This window comes from Amblyomma mixtum, chromosome 1 (assembly GCF_055824585.1).
Source record: "Amblyomma mixtum isolate Tamu chromosome 1, ASM5582458v1, whole genome shotgun sequence".
In the NCBI taxonomy this organism is placed as follows: Eukaryota; Metazoa; Arthropoda; class Arachnida; order Ixodida; family Ixodidae; genus Amblyomma; species Amblyomma mixtum.
This window is the reverse complement of record NC_143012.1, coordinates 212,320,562-212,345,005: the sequence shown is the minus strand read 5'-3', so window position 1 is coordinate 212,345,005 and position 24,444 is coordinate 212,320,562.

Here is a 24,444-nt window from a genome sequence, read left to right as displayed (position 1 = left end):
TTTGTAGATCCCATCATTCGTATACCGATGATTGTGTGGGTCCGGGAAGAGATGCCAGCCAGGAGTTGGGATTGAGTGAGCCCGCTGCGGTCGATCCTGAATATTCCGCGGGCTGAGTTGGCGGGGGTGAGTTCGTGCGGGGTTAGAAGGTGAGTAGTGGAGCTAGGAAGCGATGAGACGCCGGTTTCCGATGAGACGCCCAAGACCGCTGAGACGCTGGAGACTGATGAAACGCCGAGAAGGCGTTTCGCCGTGTCGTTGGAGTTAGTCCGAAGAATTATAAGCCTTTGGTCCAAACGGGTGTGGACAGTAATTTCGGCGCGTGCGTGGTCAGCGAGGTGTGCGGCAGTCGTGATAAGGTGGAAGATATGACTCACCGATGCAGCTATGAGTGAGGCAGGGAGATGAAAGCCAATCGAGATGAGCGTGTCGATGGCTTGGTGGCTCGGGAAGCTTGCGGGTTCTACGGCCATGCATAACCGTGGTGAATGGGGTAGGGTCATCAACGTCTTGAAGTGGAGTCAACTTGGGCAGCAATGCCGGAGTAGGCAAGGTTTGCGGTGAGGCTGGAAACGTGACCGGCGCAACGCCGTCTTCGGCGATTTCCATCACCTGCATAGGTTCTGGCGTGGCGGACGCGGCGTCGATGGTAGGCTTACCGTGGCGTCTGCCGCTTCATACTTTCAAAAGAGCGCTCCGTGGTGAAAAAAGGTCTGATTCCGTAAATATTAGTGTTGGGTGAAAGCCGCAAACTTGCCGGGAACGATGTTGAAGATATTTTGGGGCGATGGGCAAAAATGCCAGCCAGTTGGGGTAGATGAGAGGGAGCTCGATGTGAGGCGGTCTGCATCCGCTAGGCGCCGGCGGGATTCCCTCTCGCGACGAAGAAGCATTTGTCATCACGCCTACTTCTCGTATCACTGCACACTTGAAGGACCACGCATGTCTTAAACCGGACGCAGGGGATTTTTCCTGAGGTTTACGCACGATTGTTACGTCGCCTATGCTGTACAGGCGTGATGGAAAGAATCGCGAACGAAGCGGAGCCTAGGCGCGCCGCTGTTTGCATTTGTTTTGATCACACTTTTACTTAGTGCTAGCAAAAAAATTCAAGCGGACACTTTGTTGACCTAAAGTGCGGTGAGGCGGAAGCCTTAAGCGCGGTGTTGCTGCTTGTGTCACTGATGTGTGGCTAAAATGTTAAGCTTAGCCTCCCAATGCGACTAAGGCTATGAGAGACGCCGTAGTGGAGGGCTCCGCAAATTTCGACCACCTGGGGTTCTTTAACGTGCACTGATATCGCATAGTACACGGGCCTCGAATTTCTCCTCCGAAGAAATTCAACCGCTGCGGCCGGGATCGAACCAGCGTCTTTCGGGCCAGCAGCCGAGCACCATAGCCACTGAGCCACCGCGGCGGCTTAAAAATTTCCGGAGCCCTCCACTACGGCGACTCTCATAGCCTTAGTCGCTTTGGGACGTTAAACTCCATAAACCAACCAACCATCTAAGAGTTGAACGCGACAGCGTCTAGCAACGCTGCTAGAGGGTCCACAGAACGCCATCGCCCGTTCGGCTCTACGCCTTGCTAGTCGGTAAATTCGTTTTTGAGGAAAGGAAATGTGCCTGTTCCGCATACCTCGGTGGACACCTGAACCTCGCCGTAAGGAAATGGAGGAAGATTGGAGTGAACGAAGACACCGTACTCACTAGACGCGCCTTTGTTCCTTCCAAACCATAGGGCTGTCATGGCGGAGTGGTTAGCCTGCTAGTCTCACACTCGGGCGACCCTGGTTCGATTCCCCAACTCGGCGAATTTCCTACTCAGTTTTATTTATTTACCTCGTCTGTCTAGAAAGATTATTTAGGCGAATTGGTTAGAATCATTAACTAAACTCATTCCCACTTACTTGGAGCATCAATAAACCATGCCTTTAATTGGTTGCATGGTTAATAGCCAAAGTACAATTGGCCCCGTTTGAAATTCGCGCACTGTGACGTCACGACCATTTCGACCAATCAAAAAGCGTGACATTTCAGTCGAAAGCTCCTGCTTACAACCATGAAGCATTAAAGGCTTCCGCCTCTTCGCAGCGAAGAGGAATATCTTCAAGATATGGTTCGCGGACGAAAGAAGACGAAGACCCCTCAGGAACGCCAACGCGAACGCCGGCCAGCAAAGGGTGGCGGGGTGCTCTGCGCATATGCAGGGTGAGAACGCGTCGCGCGCTGATGCGCAACAAGCCAAACAGCCCCGATGGAGGCCACATTACACGCCCCGCATCGGCAAAAAATAAATTATCGTGGTGCTCAAGCCACGCGACACGATCGACCTAAAGGCTACCTTAGGTCCTGGCGAAGCCGGCGCTGCCGTTCGCAGCATCCTCGGGGACGCGGCAAGTGTGGGACTTGCTTTGTGGCCCGTGTGGGACCAGAACCTTCTCGTGTGCACTCTGCAATCTGTCGAAGATGCGGAGGAGCTGCTCCGGGACATCATGCTGCCAGTAGGAGGCCGCAAGGTGCGGTTCCGGGGCCACCACAAGCTTTCCGGAGACTTCTGCAAGGTTGTCGTTACAGTCTCCCCGGACGAGACGTCCGAAACCGTGAGGACGAAACTGAGTGAGGACCCCAATGTGATATCTGTGCCGAAACTGGGTAAAACACAGACTGCTGTGATAACCTTTGTGGGGACAAGGGTGCCGCGGACCGTGCTCTATAGTTGCGAGCGTCTCCCCGTCCGCTTCTATAAGAAAACGATCCCTGCCTGCCCACGCTGTGGCACGGTGGGGCCTCGGGCCGACGCCTGCCCACGGCCGCAGCCTGGGCGCTGTGAACGCTGCGGGGCTCAGGTTCCTGCTGCTCCTGACGGCGGCCCAGCAGAACATCAGTGCTCCCCGTGCTGCCTCTTCTGCGGAGGCAGCCATCCCACCGGGGCGCCTGGCTGCGCGGGCAAGTACCGCAAGGTGATCAAGCTGGGACCTCCGCCCGCCCCAAAGCAGAAGCAGACGCCGAGACCCAAAAAAGCCTCGACGCCCAAGGCCGGATCCAAGCAGGATCCGGCACCCAAACCCGAACCCAAGAAGGCCCAGTCCGCGCCGTCCAAATCTGAAAAGTCCGGGAACCCGACGAGGCCGCCGGTCTTCAAAGCCGGGGATTTTTCCGCCCCTGGAACAACGTAAAACTCAGGTGAGCAGTTGGAGTGGGTTAGTCTCTGGGTCCACCCCCCCTCCCTCCCCCACCGAATCCGCCCTACAGCGGCAGGTAGAGGAGCCCAGGCGTCAAAACCAAATTCTCGCCCATAAAATTCAAGAACTAGAAGCTAAGCAGGCCGGGCCCTCTGAGCCCAGGCTGAACACTGAGCCAGAGGATAGCGATGACGAATCCTCAGTATAATCTTGCCTCACTAGCGTCTCGCGGCGGACCGCGGACACGGTGGTCGATTCGTCTCCCGTTGACGCTGGCCGCTTCGAGGCCTTGGAGCGTCGAGCCGAGCAGTTGGAGGAGCGGGTGGCAGCCCTCCCGAACCAAATCATGATTGCGGTCTGCAAATCCTTTCAGGACATGTTCAGGTCCGCATTTGCTGAAATGCTTCCCGACATTGCGGCCCGGGTGACTGACTGTGTCCTTAAGGCGGTTCAACCCTGGATCAGCTCCCAAATCAAAAATACTTTCTCCTGCGACCCCCCGCAGCTAAACCGTAAACGAGCTCCCCGGCAGTCTGTCGAAGAAAGCGGTTCACGCCCGATGGCTGCGGCGTTGATGCAGCCTCCCGCTGGGGCTCGCAGGCCCCCGGACTGAGTGGCTACCCAGCCACGTAATAATAAAAACATCGATATGGCTACCAAACCTTCTCAGAAAGTTAACAAATTAAAACAATTCGAAATAATTCAATGGAACTGCAGGGGCTTCAGAGCCTGGAAAAAACGATCACACCTCCAGCTCTACCTGCAGTGTCTCGGTGGCATGCCGGCGCTTCTTGCTGTGCAAGAACCCGGTAATGATGCGAAATTCTCGGGGTATAGCTCGTTTCAGGGGGAGGGTGGGGGGGGGGGGCCTCGACGTGCATTCTGGTGCATAAAGCATACACCGTGATTCAGGTCCATCTTGACCTGGAGATCGAGCAGGAATACACAATGGTCAAGGTGCTGCCTCTCGAGCGCCGCGACCCGTCAATACATGTACTAAACGTATACTCCCCCCGCATAAGCCGCGCGTTACTTTGAGCGAAATTTTCTATCGTGCACTCAAATTGGCTGAAAAGGAACCCCTGGTGATTGTTGGGGCAACGCCCGCAGCCTTCACAGGGGCTATCACTTCGAGAAAGCCAGGGGACGCAAGCTGGCGGAGCTCATCTGCACCCTTCGTCTTACGTTGCTCACGGATCCGACCTGCCCCACACCTGTGGGCAACTCGGTGACCCGTGACACGTGTCCTGATTTATGTCTGGTTAGGAACACTAGAAACGCCACCTGGGAGAACCTGGGGGATACCCTGGGCAGTGACCACTGCCTTATCCGCATCACGCTTTTGGCGAAGGCAGCCCGTAAAAAATGGGGACAGGCCAAAATAACCAATTGGCAGCAATTTCGAACTCAGGACATCCCTCCTGTACTATTCTACGACGGCTATGCGGACTGGGCTACACACGTCAACAACCTACAGAAACAACACACGCATACACTTCACACCACCGACGAAATCCCCGCAGTGGACAATCACCTCCTGCATCTGTGGGAGGCACGCCGGAGCTTAACAAAACGATGGAAGAAGCACAAGACGAACCGCAAGCTTAGAGCTCGCATTGCACAACTTACGGAGCAGGCTGCAGCATATGCCGCACAGCTCACAGACACCAATCGGATAGAACGCTGCACCTCTGCAGCGCGTCAGATGAGCTCGAAGGGGACTTGGCGTCTCTAACGCAGCCTCATCGACCCTTCTCAAACGAAAGGGGAGACGCAAAAACAGCTCCGGCGGGCTTTGCACGGGTACCAAGGTACGACGGCGCAACTTGCGGACACTTTGTGCGACAGGTATCTCTGCCGCACAAATGACCCGGTTGGGCCCGAGTACACGTACTCCGGCAAGCGAAATCAGGATTTAGACGCCCCTTTTGAGTTGCATGACCTTAAGGCGGCCCTGGCTAATATGCGCCGAGGTGGGGCACCGGGTCGGGATCGCATAACAGTCAAACTGTTGGCGAACCTCTCCGACTCTGCATACCTCCATTTGCTACAATACATAAATCACATCTGGGATGGGTGTCCGCTCCCACTCGAATGGAAAACATCGCTTGTAACGTTCATCCCCAAAGCAGGTAAAGCCGTGACTACGGACAACTTGAGACCCATCTCATTGACCTCATGTGTGGGAAAGCTCATGGAGACGATGGTTCGGGATCGCCTCTCTCCATACATGGAGGGTAAGGGCTTCTTTGCAGACACTATGTTCGGGTTCCTCCCGCACATGTCTGCACAGGATGTCCTACTCCAACTACACAGGGACATAATACAACCCACAGCCATGCAACAAAACGACAAGGCCATTCTCGCCCTCGATCTTAAGGGGGCGTTCGACAATGCTAAACATGGTACCATACTGTGTAACTTCAACACCACTAACTGTAGAGCGAAGGTCTTCGCCTATGTCAGAGACTTTCTCTCTGCGCGTCAGGCACTCCTCCGGATCGAGGACGAGGAATACGGCCCGTACTCTATGGGTACACGAGGCGCACCACAGGGGGCGGTGTTATCACGGCTCCTTTTCAACATCGCCATGATGCATCTTCCCGGCCGACTGACTCATGTGGAGGGCATAAAGCACGCGCTCTACGCAGACGACATTACAATCTGGACCACCGAGGGGAGCCTTGGGGAGATGGAGAACCGCCTTCAACTGGCGGCCTCCATAGTCAATACGTATGCTCCCGACTATGGTCTCCAATGTGCTCCCGCGAAATCAGAGCTTCTACACGTCAGGACAAACCACAAGGACAACACGTCTCTACACATATCTCTGTCGGGCGGTCCCATCAGAGAAGTGGCAGAGCTCCGGATCTTGGGTCTGTTCATCAATAACAAACTTAGGCCGGACTCTACTATAGCGAAACTCAAGAGCATAGGTGAACAGGTAGCGCTCATGATCCACCGTGTTTCCAACAAGCGGGGTGTTCTGCGGGGCAGGGACGCGCTACGGCTCGCCCATGCCTTCGGGACCAGCCGGATCCTCTACGCCGTGCCGTACCTACGCACCACCAAACAACAAACGAGCGCATTGAAGCCATGATCAGAAGGGCAACAAAGCGAGCACTGGACCTCCCGGTGGCTACCTCCAACGCCAAACTGAACACGTTGGGAGTGGTAAACTCCTATCCGGAGTTGCGGGAGGCCCACCTCGTGAACCAATATGCGCGGCTATCGCAGACGGTTCCTGGGCGGCGCCTGCTAAACCGCTTACACATCCAACACACATGCATACCGGAGGGAACGGAGAACAACCCGGTGCTGTGGCGCCACATGCTGTGGGTCGCTCCGCTCCCGCGTAACATGGACATGGCTTCACATGAAGGCAGACGACAAGCGCGGGTTCGCACGCTTGAGAGACAATATGGATCTAAAGAGGGCGTCTACTACGTGGACATAATTGGGCCGTCGCCCGCGGGATTCTACACGGCTGCCGTAGTCCACCAGGGAATGAATGTCGATGGGCTATCTAGATATTTCATGCCCCAAATTCAACACGAGCGGAGGAAGTCGCGCTGCCGCCGATCCAAAATCGAGAACGACTATCACAGACTCTGGCCGGGCCTGTGAACATTATCTTGCAGGAGAAATATCACCTCTTGCCTCCCATATTCTAAGACGCGCTCCCGCCGATCCAACTCGCACAAAAGTGATCTGGGCTCCTGGTCACCAGGGTCTACGAGGCAATGAGGCCGCTGATGCGGCCGCCCGAGCGCTCACACACCGGGCTCCTCATCCTAGCTCTCCTGGCTCAGAAGCTCAAAAACCACTTCTGCGGTTCCGCGAAATCCTAATTCATTATTGCGACAGCCACCGCCTCTACCCGGCACCTGCCAAGGGGCTGAGTAAGGCGGAGGAGCGAACTCTGCGGCGCCTGCAGACAGGAACTGTTCTCTACCCTGGCATAGCAAAGCACTTCGACCCGGACACAGATGGGCGCTGCCCGCACTGTGGAGAGATCTCCGATATCTTTCACATGGTGTGGGCATGTACTCAGAATCCTCCCCTTCCTCCTTCTCCCACCCCCACCCGAGAGGCAAGGGAGACTGCCTTCCTCAACTGCTCCACACTGGAGTCCCAAAGGGCTCTAGTAAAGCGGGCGCGAGACGGGGCCTCGTCGTGCGGTGTCCCGGACTAAGGATACCGACCATGTAGCGGGGTCTTCTGATCCCCAAACTCTCTCTGAGTATTAAAAATGTTTTTCATCACCACCGCCTTAAAATACGCTAGAGTAGTCCGCGATGCATTCTAGAACGACTCACGACTTTTTCTTAACGCACAGATAAAAGCGCGATCAATGAAATTCTAGCAGCGGAGCGTGTAGCTGCCGCGCTGTTCGCGTTTCTTTCCATCGCGGTAGTACATAAGTCCCCAACTTCGTCCTTCGAACAAGGGACGTGGGCCCCGAAACGTCAGTGTTTTAAGGCGGAAGCCTTTAATGCCTCATCGTTGTCGACAGAATGTTGTCAGCAGAAGCTTGTCAGCAGAGGGGTTAGGCTTTTGACGAGTGTCCGCCAAGGTTTATGAGACAGTTACGACGTAATTTCCTTTCCTGAAATACAATCTTTATTTCTTCACCACGGCCCCTCTTTCTTTTTCTTCTTTCACTCCCATTTCCTCCCTTCCTCTACAAATAAATGACAAGTGTCCACCGAGATATGTGAGACAGTTGCTGCGCAATTTCCTTTCCTCAAATACAATTTTCATTTTCTTCATTACGGCCCCTCTTTCTTCTTTCACTTCCACTTCCTCCCTTCCTGTACGGTGCAGTTCAGGTATCCACCGAGATGACAGAGAATTGCGGCGCCATTTCCTTTCCCCAAAAAGCGTTGCGTTCAAAGGGCAAGGCATCGCGCCCAAGGGGTGGAGGGGTTGCGTGGACTCCCTGGCAGCGCAACAACACGCGGTCGCGTTCCACTCCTAAAGCCGAAGCTTAGGCGTCAATAATTAGCAGTTAATTATTATGTAGTAATTAATAAGTAATTAGCCATTACTTATTAATGTGTCATTACTTGGTAATTAATCATTAATTAGTGTGAGGTCATTCAGTGGTGATGTCACTAGACCCACAGAGGCAGTTCAAGAGGTGCGGAAAACGCTTTCGCCTCTACACTCCTCAGACAGTCAAAGTGCTCCTGAATTTCTGTTTGCCTGTTTTACTTCTTTGGGGAATGCCTAATTATTAATATTATGCGTTTGCTCTCACTGCCCTAGTTATTCCTTGGATAAAACGGGAGGAAAGGGGTCATGATTGCAATGCAATCTTTAGGTCGATGTTGCTTTGAACTTATGTTAGCAATGAATATTTTAGTTATATGTCTACACGTCCCCAAAATGCCACTAAAAAATTAGGCAAGTAGTTAATCTTCGCCTTAAGAGGTAGATGGGATAATGCTTTCTCCTCCTTTTTTGTTTCTAAAACGACGACAGCCAAAGCCAGACCTCAGTTGTCAGCCGTAGCTACGCTTACCTTGCTTCAATTGGTCGAAATAGTCGTGACGTGAGTAGTGCGCGAGTCTCAAGCGGGGCCAATGGTTCTTTCGCTAGTAGCAGCCAATTAAAGGGATCGTACAGTGAGGCTCCAAGTAAATGGGACTGAGTTTAGTTAATTGCTTAATTACTCAATTAGCCGAATTAACCTTTTTAGTCAGACATGATAAATAAAACCGAGTAGCAAATTGGTCGAGTTGAGGAATCGAACCAGGGTCTTCGGTGTGCGAGACAGGCACCCTAACGACTCCAGCTCGCTGGTTTGTAATGAACAAAGGCGAGTCTAGTGAATACGGTGTATTCGTTCACTCCCATCTTCCTCCCTTCCCTTTACGGCGATGTTCAGGTGTCCACCGCGATATTACCGACGAGCAAGGCGTAGAACCGAGCGGGTGATGGCGGTCTGTGGGCTCCCTGGCAGCGTTGCGAGACACTGTCGCGTTGCACACTTACAGGCGAAGCTTAACATCTTAACCACACATCAGTGGCAGACCCGCCGCTGTGGCTCAGTAGTTATGGCACTCGGCTGCTGGCCCGAAAGACGCGGGTTCGATCCCTGCCGCGGGGGCTCAATTTCGATGCAGGCGAAATTCTAGAGGCCCGTGTACTGTGCGATGTCAGTGCACGATAAAGAACCCCAGGTGGCCGAAATTTCTGGAGCCCTTCACTACGGCGTCCCTCATAGCCTGAGTCGGCTTGGGACGTTAAACTCTAATAAACCAAACCAAACACATCACTGACACAAGCAGCAACACCGCGCTTAAGGCTATCGTCTCACCGTAATTTAGGTCAACAAAGTTCCCCTCTGATTTTTTTTCTTTTTTTATTTCATTTCTTTTGCATTTTTCACTGATTACCAGTCACATTATAGATGACGGCCAGCCATTATATTCACGATTAAAGTGGTTATGGTGCTCGGCTGCTGACCCGAAAGGCGCGGGTTCGATCCCGGCTGCGGCGGTTGAAGTTCATTGGAGGAGAAATTCTAGAGGCCCGTATACTGTGCGATGTCAGTGCAGGTTAAAGAGCCCCAGGTGGTCGAAATTTCCGGAGCCCTTCACTACGGCGTCGCTCATAGCCTTAGTCGCTTTGGGACGTTAAACTCCATAAACCAACCAACCAACCGATCACTATATGAATACGAATAACGGTTACTGATTACCAATCACTATCTAGGCGGCTTTGCACAGTGTACTGTGCCACTATATAAATAAGTTACACGCCATTTGTTACGGTACAATGGAGCACCATGACAGCGCATTTTTATTCTGCGCAATTTCTCAAGTCCAATCAACGTATTTTTGTACATATTTTTTAAATTCTATGAGATCAGTACACATCCCAAACACATGTGATTAAGTGATGCATTCCACAATACGTTCACTAGATCCACTTTTTGCACGCAGGTGCCCCTGTGACATGCGTTGCGTGCCCGCCTAGTACGCAGTGGGCCGGGGTTCAACGACCAATGCCTTTTAATTACTTTTTTCATTTGAAACTTCTTGGTTTTATCCTCGATCGTTACGCAGGACCAAGGGTGACGACGTGTTTTCAGCAGAATAATGTTCTTTACGCTATTGCTCAGAACGCGTTCCCACTGAGTCCCCTGTTGAAAACTCAGGTGGAAACCTGAGCGGTCTCGACCTAATTTTTTGGAAACTTAGAAACTACCCGACACCTCGGCCTCTTCCAGCATGCCGTGAGCAAAGCTAGCCTAGCATATCTTGAGACATTTTTTTTCTACACGGCGTAGGAAAGGTGACTCACTATGGGGCATTCTACCATGCCATGGCATTTTTTTAGTCCATTAACTCTGCCTACAACGACAACTCTTACAGCCATCAGATGCCACGCAAAGTTTGAAAAGGCCCTTTTTGCAGCTCGACTAGGCTATTTTCGTAAAGTGCTGCTGAAACAATGTACTCCTAACGCCCGTATCGCGAAAAACGCACCAGAAAAGAAAGGACAAAGAAAACAAAACAGCGAAGCTTGTAAGCTGGAAGCTGCATTAGTTCCTCATCAGTGGTTCTGGTTGTCGCGAACCAACGAGGTAAGTAAAGTAAGCGGTATAGTGCGGCAACGTCGCTATTCTTCACTTTGCACGCATTTTTACGCCTCATTACCGCACTGATGTCGTGCTTGCATAATAAGAAAGCGCTAACACAAGTTCGAGTGAATTGAAAGAGAATGAAGAAAACGCAGCTTGGCGGAAAAGGTCAAGCTACAATGTCTTCTGGAAGCAGCAACGGCAAGAGGGTTAACGTTTCGCAGAGTTTGAAGTTTGGTATACTTTGTGAGCTTCTGCATGTCCGATAGTTAGCTTATTTACCCTAAGCACGTTTCGCAAAATAGTAGTTTCAGGAACTTGCCTCACTGAGTACTATGAAATGCTAATGAGAATGGCAAGCACGAGTAGGCCTTTGTAAATAATTGTACTAGCTCCTTCCTCCATGTTACTGCTCTTAGATAGTCCATGTAGGCTATTCGCAAACTAGACAAACGAAGTAGCAGTTATTCGGTGTTTGGAAACGTATAAGGTGGTGAGAGAGAGAGAGACAGGAATTTTAATGAGGGAAAGGTGGAGAGGTCGGCCGGTGGTAACATGAAAGTATACAGGACTGATGGACATCATACCCCTTGAAAAGTTATTCGTGGTTTCAATAAGAGCTCTTGTCGCCATTTCATTCCACACGCCAATTGCTCGAATTCTACCTTAACTTCTCGGTGCAGGGCCTCTGAACCGAATACCGAACTGGCTTCGGCCCTGAAGTGATGATACATGCATGCATGCAAGCTATTTTCTCTTAACTCTCTCCGCAAACAAGAGTCACTATTTTTTCGTTTACTAGTTATGCTTTAAAATTGTGCTTCAGTAGTCGCATCTATCTACATGGATATCTTCAGTAATATCTATCTTCAACCGCAGTTCAAGCAGGAGATATGGTATGTATCGCTCTTTCGAAAAGAAATGATATTGACACGAGGATTGGACGTAGAAGAGGAAAAAGATCGCAGCCGCAAGAAGTAGACGACGCTGAAGTGGAGGTCCGTTTCTCTGGTGCCCTCGTTCAGCCGCTGCAGTTACTTTTCAGTGTAGCAACTGTTACACATCTGGTGGAGGTGCTGGGTACGCTTCCCGACCTGCGTACACCTACGAGATAAAGACGGAACTCACACCGGTCCATCAGCGCCCAAGCCGCCGCCTCCGCGGTGAGTCGCCTGAGTTCGGGCCTCTTGCCAACCCGACGAGGATGACGCAGCCTCGACCGGCGGTCCCACCGGAAATGGCCACAGACAGTAGGTCCCCGGCGCCCATCCTCTACCACACGCCGCGAACACCGCCATCTTTTCACGGTGACGTGTACGAAGATGCGGAAGACTGGCTAGACACCTTCGAGCGGGTCGCCCGCTACAACGGCTGGAGCGACGACCGTAAGCTGCATAACGTGTATTTTGCGCTCGAGGACTCCGCTAGGACATGGTACGAGAACCACGAGAGCAACCTGTCCACCTGGGAGGCATTTCGCCAAAATCTCCTAGCTACATTCCCCAACGCAGACCGCCGGAAGAAAGCTGAAGCTGCGCTTCGCTCCCGTAACCAGCGGACTAACGAAAGCGTCCGCATGTATGTGGAGGACATGACACGCCTCTTCAAGCGTGCTGACCCATCCATGGCGGAGGAGACGAAGCTTCGCCACCTCATGCGCGGGGTCAAGCAGGAGCTTTTCGCCGGTCTTGTGCGCAGTCCACCGCGTACTGTTGCCGATTTCCTCACGGAAGTGACTACAATGGAGACGACGCTCCTGCAACGAGCCCGGCAGTACAATCGGGATGTAAGCACGCTTGGGCCCGCTGTTTCTTCGATGCCGCTAGGGAGTGATGCGGCCGTTTTACGGGACCTAATCAGGTCGATCGTCAGGGAGGAATTTTTCCAGGTAATGCTGTCTTCGATGTCTCCTAAGCCGATAGAACCTTCAGAAATGCTGGCTCATATCTGGATGCATTAGCTGAGCTAGGTGAAAGAATCAAAGCATATGGTCTGCAACATTGGTAATCTAGTGTATGAACACCTTTGATTTCAAGGTTCCTGAGCCGAGGTTTCAATGTTTTAGATTTCACACCGCCATGTGAACACAAACTGCAGACTTGCTGTAGTAAAACGTTTTCCGTTGGATAAACTGTTTCTGCAATGAAGCTGTCTTCAGCGTTTTTGTGTGGATTTCTGGCAGCCCAAAGTGAGTATCAACGGACCCTAAAATGAAGCCAGGATTAATTAGATATTTCTTCACGTACCGTCTTTTCCAAAAAAAAAAAATAGGCTGTCACGGCTGTGTCGCAGCTGAGTTGATGCTTTCGCCAGGACTAGTCATGTGCGATAAAAAAGTTGAGTTAAGCGAACCTGTGCCACCGCCGTCCTCTGCATGATAACACGTCTTCTGATAGCATGACAACCGCTAAGTGTGACGAGATTAATTAATGAAAGGACGTTGGATACTTTCTCATTATGAATGCAAACCACATTATTTCTGTGTCTTACCGCAGCGAGGGGAAAGAGAGCAACAGTGTTCTTAACGTACTGCGCGTTCACTCTCAATTGTATTGTGCTACTTTACACAATAATTCCGGTTAAATAAATTCAGCAATAGTGACTTAGTGGCTTGCAGCATATTTCTGACCTTTACTAAAGTATTTCTGGCCTCTTCTTGAAGGAAAAGCAGTAATTCATGTCTGGGAAAAAGCGCAAGGCAGAAAGCGGGATACGTGCCACGGTTGCTGAGTGATAAGCGCGCTCGGCTACTGAGCCGTACCGAGTACTTGTCTTCGAACGCGACCGCGGCGGCCGCATTTCGGTGGAGGCGAAAGACAAAAGGCGTCCATATGCTGTGAAATGTCAGTGCATTTTAAAGATCCCCAGGTGGTCGAAATTAATCCGCAGCTCTCTACTACGGCACCTCTTTCTTCAATTCTTCGCTCACTGCCTCCTTTATCCCTTCCCTTAAGGCGCGTTTGACGTGTACACCGGTGCGTGCGATAGACACTGCGCCATTTTCTTTCTCCAGAAAAAAAGAGCAATTTTCAATTTCAAAGCGGGCATGTAGTAAGACGTCTCCAAACAAAGGAACGCCCCAGCGCGGTGGCTCAGTATTTACGGCGCTCGGTTGCTGACCCGAAAGACGCGGGTTCGATCCCGGCCGCGGCAGCCGAATTTCGATGAAGGCGAAATTCTAGAGACCCGTGTGCTGTGCTTGTCAGTGCACGTTAAAGAACCCCAGGTGGTCGAAATTTCCAGAGCCCTTCACTACGGCGTCCCTCACAGCCTGAGTTGCTTCGGGACATTAAACCCCAATAAACCAAACCGAACCAAACAGTGTAACAAAATAAAGAAGTATGAATGTTGAAATGTTGGCTGTTTATTCAGGTAGGTGCACCGTATATGTCAAGGCAGGTAATGCTACATATAGGTTCGACATGTTCTTATTGGTACAATGACACATTGTGATTATTTTACTGGAATTGTGTACCTGGTGCTACAGAAGTATGCTAGTTGTTTCAGGTAAGACCGCCACCAATTATAAAAATATATTTTTGAGGTATGATACCCAGACGGCTTCGGCGGCACAATACCTGTGCTGGTGGACCTTTGAAATGAGATGTTTACCTATATTTTAGCAACTGACTTTTTAACTATTGCAATTAGGGCAGTATTGTGTAAGCTGTTCATTTTCCGTTGCCCATTTCACACCCATTCGTGGGTATATCTGAGTGGCCACTCAGATATACCCACGGATTTCAAGCGTCTGTGGCAAGCGACCCAACAATTCGGTGGTTGGCGACCTTGCCTTACGATTGGCTGCATATCATAGCCAATTGCATTCAGTAGGCAGGTCTGATTGTCTACTGTTAAAAAGCGCGGCGTTGCACCTCACCATTAGCCGCATATTGCATCGAATTGCAGCCAATGGTAAGGTCTGGTCGCCAACCACCGAAAGGCCAGGTCCTACACACCAGCGCTTGAAAGCCGCGCGTATATCTGGGTACCAGTTCTATCTGCCCTGGAGCGATTGACCAGCGCTATAAATTTAAGATCAATGGATCAGCCAAAAGATGACATTTTCTTGCAGCAACATACCACTATGGGTGCTTTTATTCAGTCATTTGGACTGCTAACAAAACGTTTTTTTTATTGCAGCCAGGAGGCATCGTTGCAGCCAAACAGCAATACTTTAGAAGCAGTGGTTTCGGAGAGGGTGTAGGCAGCTAAAATGACCAAACTCTCATTATATATATATATTTAGGTCGCCACGGCTGGATGTTCAAAGAGCATGTTACATTCATGCGTAACGGAAGTATTCGGTGAACACGGCTCATTGAATTTGATATGCACACTGTACACTACTTTTATAGGCTCCATGACTTACTGTAGTACCTAGCTAGGGCAAGAATGCGAAGAATTTCATGCGCGAATGTGATCTGCACGATTCCTAATTGGTTTCTATTTTTTCATGTGTAACATAGTGACAATCATATGCTTATATAGCTCTTACGTGTGCTGAGAGCCATTACTCTGATTATTCTAGAAAACCAATTTTCTGAGCGGAGACTTTTGCGAACTCTTGGCTTTTGCCATGTATTACCAATGTTAGAAGAGGGTGTCCTAGGCGAAGCATGCGCACATTTCCTTAATTTTAGCAAAAACGATAAATCAGTTTGATGTTTCCAACAGCGCGAGCTACATGCAAAAATTTCTTGAATATGTTCTTAGACTGGAGGTAGACTACTAAAAAAAAGCTGAGCATTTTTGTTGGGGTTGAGGACATTTATTTCAGTTCTGTAAATTATTTATTCCTCACCTGGTTAGTTAGACATGTCGACTTTGATATGCCCATGTAAGAAGTACGAAACTTCTTTATGTGTGAGCCAAAAACCGATATGAGTGAAGCGGCGAAAATTTTCTTCGTTACTTGTGGTTCAATGCTTAGATTTCAGAGCGCAGTCGCACGCTTTGTAATTCCAGAATGGTTAATCAGAGGCATAGCTAAGGCCCTCGACGAGGACTATTGAACATCGCCGTTTGAGAAGGGCGCGTGAAGCCAGTAGATTCTTTACTCGGCAAGCGGCGATGATAGGTTCAGTATCCCAATAGTGGTCTTGGTTTTAGGATTCGTTGCACTTATTATTGTTCCAAAAGTCGATGTGCCTCTCTAGCTATGCCTTGCTTTCCAAAAGCGCCATCGCACACACCAGGGAAGCTATTCGTGAGAAAAAATCTGCAAGTTAGGTTTCTAAACACTTGCGCCTGGCATATGAATCCTATTCAATTTGATGCATAGATAAGTATTTTGGTTTTAACCAAGGTTATGTCGGTACATAAAAGTGCACTTTCCATATAAAATAACTCATACTGCTTCAATGGATAATTGAAGAGTTTCGGGCTGTTTACTTCGTGGAATAATGCCTGGCCTCAAATTTTTTTTTATCCATAGCTGTGCTTCTAGCAAAAAACAGGCGGCATTTATTTTCAAAAACTCCACCGAGTTCAAATAGCACTCTTTCATGCAGTAAAAGCTTTCGTAGCATGTTGCTGAATTGTAGTTATAGAAAAGTGAACTGAAAACCCTAAATTATGCCTGCAATGACAAAAAAAACAATTAATATTGCAAGTTTAGACAGCGCATCAGGCCCGGTCACTGTCGCTGCCATTTCTGATGCGTATAAGTTTTTCAGTTTACAATATAGAGCGAAATTTAAATGCAAACTTCACGTTTATTTGACACGTGTTAAGGCCAATTTAGAAATGCTGATCGGCAGGCAAGCTTGCATAGAAATTATAGAAGCCTTGATGTTATTTATTCCTGCGATAAATGTTCTGCTTTGCAGTTTGTGAGGAGCTTCGATATAAAGGTCAAGCCTTCTACTTTTAAAAAAATTCAAATTTGTTCCCGCTTTTTGCACAAGGCGGCAAAAATTTAAGTGGTATGCACTTTGAATTGTAAGCACCCTCGTAAACATAAGAAACATTTTACTGCCGAAGGTGTTCAAGATGGTTGGGTACAGCATGGAAACAGTTGGGAAACTGTGCGCGGACTAAAACAACAAATAAACGATCTAGAGCAATACAGTCGAAGGCAAAACATCGAAATCCACGGTCTTAAGCCACAAGAAGATGAGGACCTCTTGGAAGAAGTAAATAAAATAGCTCAGCACCTTGAGATCGCAGAACTGTCTAAAGATGACATTGAAGGATTGCACAGACTGCCCTCTAAACCCGGCAGGCCAGATGTAGTAATTGTCAGATTTGTGTCGCGAGCTCTCAGATCAAAATGGTTTGAAAGAAGGAAGCAGTTGCAGACTAAGAAACCTGGAGTCATATTCTTTGACAACCTGACGGCAACCAACAAGCGTCTGCGCTGGCTCGCCAAACGTAAAGCGAAAGAAAATGGGTATCAGTACGTTTGGATTTCAGAAGGGCGAGTCTTCGTGCGCAAATGCCCTGGTGCAAGTGCTGTCAGGATCTCAAACGAAGATGACCTCGAACAAATTGTCTAGCGTTCAGTTCATGCACAGTGCGGCATCCAAATCAAATCATGGCCACTTACACGACTGAATCCTTTAACAGACTGTATAACAGTGAAAACTGGTTGCGTAGGAAGCACGTTGCTGTCTTTCATATTGTCACGTTGTAGTGACGGCAGTCCAGCGGTCAGGAAGACACCAAGAAGTCTTGTAAACGAAGCTCTTTATTTGGGCTGACTTGCGCCCGCAAAAGAACTGACTCACTCGGTGGCGGCGTAAGCAACAAGCGTGCTCGTCAATTGTCGAACTACGAATGTCCGTCGCTCGCGGCATCGCTTAATTTAAAGCCGGCAAGGAAACTTCCAGATAGCAGGGCAAGATCATCTACAGTAATCTGGAAAAACCTAGATGCAGCCTTTCATGGCTGCGTTCAATCGAGATTAGACTGGTCGCTTCTCGCGTCCCGAACAAAAATTATAACAGCCCTTTCCTGCAGCCTTGAGCGTGAACGAACAAACACTACAATGATACGTGGCATTACCCCCCCTTCCAAAGAAGCATCGTCTCGATGCTTTAAAATGAAAATAAACACGGATAATGCTAACTTCGAGTACTTTAGCGATGATAGTAAGGGTTAAGTGCAGCGGTAAAAGCTTCAAGCCTGGCAGTGTCGTCGTCGTCGGTGTTGTCGAAGTTTTCGTAGTCGTAGGGGTCGTCGTTGTCGTAGGGGTCGTCGTCGTCGTAGGGGTCGTCGTCGTCGTAGGGGTCGTCGTCGTCGTAGGGGTCGTCGTAGTTGAGGCATAGTCTTGTGTTTTCCTCGATGAAGGATTTTAGTTCTTGCGCTCAGAAGCAACCTCACCTCCAGAGGCTGCTTTACTCAGTTTAACCTTCGGGGGCTGGGGGTGCGTCCGCGCACTGCGTAGCCTCAGCTAGGAGATACATAGCGCGGTGACGATGACGACGGGGAACGCGATAGGCGGCTCGGCGATGAGTATTCTTCCCGACGCAAAAACTCCTCGATTTCGGCTGGTCGCTGGCCGGGTCGGGGTCGTGGAGCGTCGTAAGAGAACCTTCGGATGCCCATTCTCCTGTATGGGCAGTACCGGAGAATGTGACGGGCATCTCCGCAGCAGAAGCATAGTGGGCGGCGCTGGTCGGAAGTTCTCCACTCGTCGCATTTCCCAGGCCGTGTGCGACGCTCGTAGGACGGACGAGTTGGGGCGAGAGGGCGGCGCTCCAGCGCAGCTGGCTAATGGCGATAGGGGCTTGGGTCCCGTCGTCGAGGCACAGGACGGCGCACTGCTGCGGCTTAAGTCATGGCTCGAGGCTCCAGAGGCTGCGTGGTAGACTTAAGTCAGGTCTTCCGGTGAATAACTCAAAGGGCTGGCGTCACGACTTGCTGGGGGTGTCCGGTACATAGAAGGCTACCCAGCACCTCCACCAGATGTCACGTTGTAGTGACGGCAGTCCAGCGGTCAGGAAGACACCAAGAAGTCTTGTAAACGAAGCTCTTTATTTGGGCTGACTTGCGCCCGCAAAAGAACTGACTCACTCGGTGGCGGCGTAAGCAACAAGCGTGCTCGTCAATTGTCGAACTACGAATGTCCGTCGCTCGCGGCATCGCTTAATTTAAAGCCGGCAAGGAAACTTCCAGATAGCAGGGCAAGATCATCTACAGTAATCTGGAAAAACCTAGATGCAGCCTTTCATGGCTGCGTTCAATCGAGATTAGACTGGTCGCTTCTCGCGTCCCGAACAAAAATTATAACAGCCCTTTCCTGCAGCCTTGAGCGTGAACGAACAAACACTACAATGATACGTGGCAATATGAACGCGAGAAGCCTCCGGAACAAACATGTGGAAATCGAAACATATCTTTCTCTTATTGCATGTGCTTTTGACTTCTTGGTTTTTACAGAAACTTGGTATTCTGATAGCTCAGAGGTACTCAGTTTTTGTGATTATAGACACGTTTCTGTTTATCGCTCGGAAAGACGCGGTGGGGGCGTTTCCATTTATGTTCGGCAGCATCATCTGTTTGAATGTTTGCAAGATTTCACATGCGTGAACAATGATTTTGAAACAGTCGCAATTGTGTCCCGTAATGTACTCGTTCTTGCAGTTTACCGCCCTCCCCATGGCATCCTTGATAAATTTTTTAGTTTTGTGGAAACACTGCTGGTTCTTGCAAATGCCAAAAAATGGCATGTAGTTGTTGTCGGCGATTTCAATGTTGACCTGTTTTCAGCTGAACAACCGAAATGTCAACTTCTCGAAGTTATGCTTGCAAATAATTGTGAAAACCTAATTACCGAGGCCACTAGAGTAACTCCACACTCAAACACGTTGATTGACCTGTGTTTTACAAACATTCCAAAGGATATAACTTTGTCCGGTGTCCTTTGTTCTGATATTAGCGACCATCTATCTATATTTTCAGCCCTTCCAATAGATGAAAATTTTCAAAGTATAAAATACACTAGAAGACATATTAATCACCAGAGTGTCAGTTTTTTCACGTCTTTAGTTGCTAGCTCACAATGGGTAAATGTGTACTCTGAAAGTGATCCCTCTCAGTCATACGATGCATTCATTTCCACACTACAACACTGCTATAATGCTGCCTTCCCTTTATCAACTGTGCTTCAGTACAAAAAAGCCCGGAAACCATGGATAACTAAGGATCTTTATAAGCGCATCAAGCAGAAGGAAAAGATGTTTAGTCTGTTTCTGAAAACGCGTGACGTTGAAACACTGCATGAATTTAAACGCTTCAGGAACAGGTTAAATTCAGATTTAAAAAAAGCCAAATTCGCGTTTTTTCAACATAAACTTGAGAACTTAGCGCGAAATAGCAGCAGAGCGTGGAAAGTTTTTCGCGAGTTGACCAATGCTCCTACAGCAGACTTACCATCTGAATTACAAATAAATGGAAAAATATATTCTCGCGAATCGTTAGCCGGTCTGTTTAATGATTATTTCATAAATGTCGGAGCTCCAATGACCATTCCCGATAACCAACCAGAGTGCAGCCCTTTATATTATATTAACGATGTCATAAATGACTGTGTATTTCTTGCTCCTACTTCTGAAGATGAAGTTATTTCTCTGTTAAGTTCCCTTGACAACAAATCCGCAGCTGGCGAAGATGATATTAAAGCCCTACCGATTAAAGCAGTTGCTAGTGTTATCGCAAAGCCCCTAACCCATATTTACAATCAAATGTTATCCCTTGGTGTTTTTCCACAAAGATTAAAAATTGCTCGTGTTACTTTAATACACAAAGGTGGTAAATACAATGAGTTAAACAATTACAGACCAATCTCAGTCTTATCACTGTTCTCCAAAGTTGCAGAGCGTATCCTATATAAACGATTTAGTACCTTTTTATTGTCAAAGAAAGTTGTTGTCGAACAGCAGTATGGATTTCAAAAAGGAAAATCAACAGAAACTGCGCTGCTGCGCATTAAGGACAAAATCATTCGGAATATTGAAGCTAAGTTATTTACAGTTGGAATTTACTTAGATTTTCGGAAGGCATTCGATTCTATACAGCACCATATCTTGTTCAACAAGCTTGAAGCATATGGCTTTAGAGGCATCACACAAAGTCTTATACGCAGTTAGCTGCATGAGAGGTCCCAGTTCACATCCATACACGGCATTGCATCGGGGAAAGGTAACATTAAATACGGCGTTCCTCAGGGCTCTATACTCGGGCCGCTGTTATTCGTTCTGTACATCAATGACATCGTTAACATTTCGTCAGCGGGAGAAGTGTTGCTGTATGCTGACGACACAAGTGTATTTTTTTCCGGAGAGAGCCTTGAGGAACTTGAGGCGACGTCAAACGCATGGCTGCATGAGCTTAGTTTATGGGTATTAACAAACAAGCTTCAAATAAATACAAAAAAAAAACAAAATATATGATATTTTCTTCAAAAAATAAACCCAATGTCTTCAACCTAAACCTGAACTTTAATGATGCATTGCTTGAGCGCGTAGATTGTCATTCCTTTCTAGGTGTTACTTTTCAGTCGAACTTGTCATGGTCCTATCATGTAGAAAATATAAGAATGAAAGTAGCCAGATCTATTGGAATGTTATGCCGCCTTCGAAATCTCGTCCCTGCCAGGCTCAAAAAACAGCTTTATTTTTCACTTGTACACTCACACTTTAATATGGGGAACTGGAATTAAGACCGATAATGATAGATTATCTGCACTGCAGCGAAGGGCGATTAGAACATTATATAAAGAAAATGTACACCCTGTAACCTTAATGAGAACACAAAATATCCGACCTTTTCACGAAATATACACACAGAAATTATCTGCCTACATATTCTCTGAAGTATCAAGCAATTACAGTAGATTTGTTAGTCATTATCTAAATAGAGATACTTGCAACAATTTGCGTAGGACTTTCATTGTCATAGAAAAACCAAGGACAAATTATGCTAAACAGACAATTGATCATCAAATTATGAAACTATGTAATAGTTACCCAGACATTCTCGAGATCGCAAAATCATGTAGAAGTCTGAGAACTTTCAAGCGCAGAATACAACTTCTTTTCACTCCAAACATCTTGCCAAACATGTACGAATAATGATTTCTAATTGCAAACTTATTGTGTTCTCGTTTCTATATTTGTGTACAAAGTGTTAACAATATGTGTTTTTCTTTTTGAACTTGCTCCATGTGCATTTTTGTACGGTGATGACTGCTGTATCCAATTGTATGTGTACTGTCTCCATGTATTTTGTAACCGGAATTGTATTTTGTAACCGCTGCTGTTGTGCCCAGTGGGGCCAGGGCCTCGTCAGGAGACAATTAACTCCTTTTGTCCTGCCCCACGGGCAGTACCATGTATTGCCCATTCAATAAATAAATAAATAAATAAATAAATAAATAGCTTGGTATAATCGCTTCTTGTTTTCCATCAAGCGGGTTAAAGTGATGACTTCGAAAAGTTAAATGAAAAGGAGCGTCCAGTCCTGAGGAACTGCCTTTCTCAAGCTGAGTTTAGCTTTAATGTAGTCTTGCCATAAGGAGATATTGACGACTGCGCAGTAAAGGTCGAGCCACTTGAATCACTCGACCGAGGCTAGCTAGCTGTGTATGTCCGGAGAATATAGTTTGGACAACTACAGAAAGCGTTTTCAAGCCATTTAGTCTGCAGACTTCACTGCAAATTTGCTCTAGAACACTTACTGTAGTAGAATGAGGGCATCGATTCTGCTGTTTCTCACAGGGCAGAAATCAACTACAGAGGCGGTGCACCGTCTTCTGCTCTATCATAAAAGATAAAAGGCGGTTCCCTCTGTATTTGGGTACATACAGGAGAGATATTGTCATTCAACGATTCTGAATAGAAATGCGTGGCTGGACGCCGTTTTTTCACGGCAAGAAACTATTCACAAATATTTTCATAGTTGTACTGCGAAGAACCAGCCATTCATACATTTTTAGTCCGTTGAAGGTATGAACAGGTAAAAGAACATGACCATTCATATTCTCTGAAGTGCGAGTGCGTGTTCATTGATAAAGTACATCACGCGTGAAAAATGCGTTCCTTCACGGCCGGCTGTCTTGCCTCCGGCATTCGCCTCTATTTAAGGTCACCACACAACTTCATTTTATAAAGTACAGAATCATATAAATGTGGAATTCTCAGGTGGGCCTTTTCTCAAATTGATGCTCCTGTCTTTCAGCTAAGAAAAATGATGTCATTCATCAACGAGGGAAGTAAAAGTTGAACTGCGGAATCCCGGCGCTTAACTGTTTTTCTTCGCTTCATTTATTTTAATTTAAATTCTGCTTTTCTCTCTGATAACTGAGTTGCAAGTGACCGCTCTCCTGGGATTACACATCAAACTTTGATTCTGATCTACACAGCAGAGTTCTTTCTTGCTCCTGCTAAACAATTTTTTCTTTATCCCTCCATTTTGTTACGGCTCTAAAAATGATGACGGCTCATAGTTCATTTATTATACCTCAGGCTTGTAGCTGGCAGCCGCATGTATTCCCACTCCCCTCTGTAATGCCTTCGGGCACTGAGGGTACAACAAATAAATAAATAAATAAATAAATAAATAAATAAATAAATAAATAAATAAATAAATAAATAAATAAATAAAGTCACGGTGGGGAAAGAAGGACACAATGCAAAGGTGAGAAGCTCGTTTGCAGCCCGAACGCTTGGCTGGCCGGTCGGTGCGTGTTGCAAAGTGATATAGATTTAGCTGTGCCGCAGCTCCCTCTTACATATTACATAGCTGATAATCAAAATTTTCCAAATGTCAGCACACCTAAAAACCGTCATTGGGCATTAACTGATACTTTAGGACTAACGCAAACTTTGCGCCTCCCGATTTCTGAACGTTATTTAGGCACTATTCATTTTCAATGATTTATCTGCCGAAGTGAATAGGCGAAAAACAGAAAATTTCCTGCAAGTTTCATTTAAACTCGTAATAAGCACGGTAGGAGGCGATGGCGATCAATCCTTCCTGATAGTGATGTTTTCCTTAAGGAGGAAAAAAAATTAAGGGGACACTTTGGCTCTCTAAAGTGCTGCAAGGCGAAAGCGTTTCCTGGCTACTGTTTGTTTTTGTTTACTTTTTGTTTTTCATATTTTCTTTTTTCTTTTATTTTGTGATTCTCTTTTTAATTTTATTGTTTTTATTTTTATTTCCAAATCTTATTTTTATGTTATTTTTATTTTTATTTATTTTCTTATTTTTATTTTTATTTTCCTTTTCTTGTCTTTACTCCCTTTATTTTATTTATGAAGCCCATGCATTCACTAGATGCGCCTTTATTCATGCTGGAACCTTGAGACTTTTAAGCAGTGACGCCGAAAGGCGGACGAATCTGCGGACGCATCTGTCGACACGGCTGCCGACACGTCTGTCGACACTCCTGCCGACGCGTCTGTGGACACGGCTGCCGAAGCGTCTGTCGACACTCCTGCCGACGCGTCTGTCGACACGGCTGCCGACGCGTCTGCTAACGACAGTATCAGGCATTAAAGGCTTTCGCCTTAATAAATCTGAGTAGAAATAATAAAGGCTAGAACAGCGCGCTGTACAACGACAAGGGAAGGGGATGAGGGGTTCCTCGTACATATGGCAGAAGCCAACAGCCATAGAAACGAAGGAACACAGGGGATATTTATAATATAATTTTTAAAAT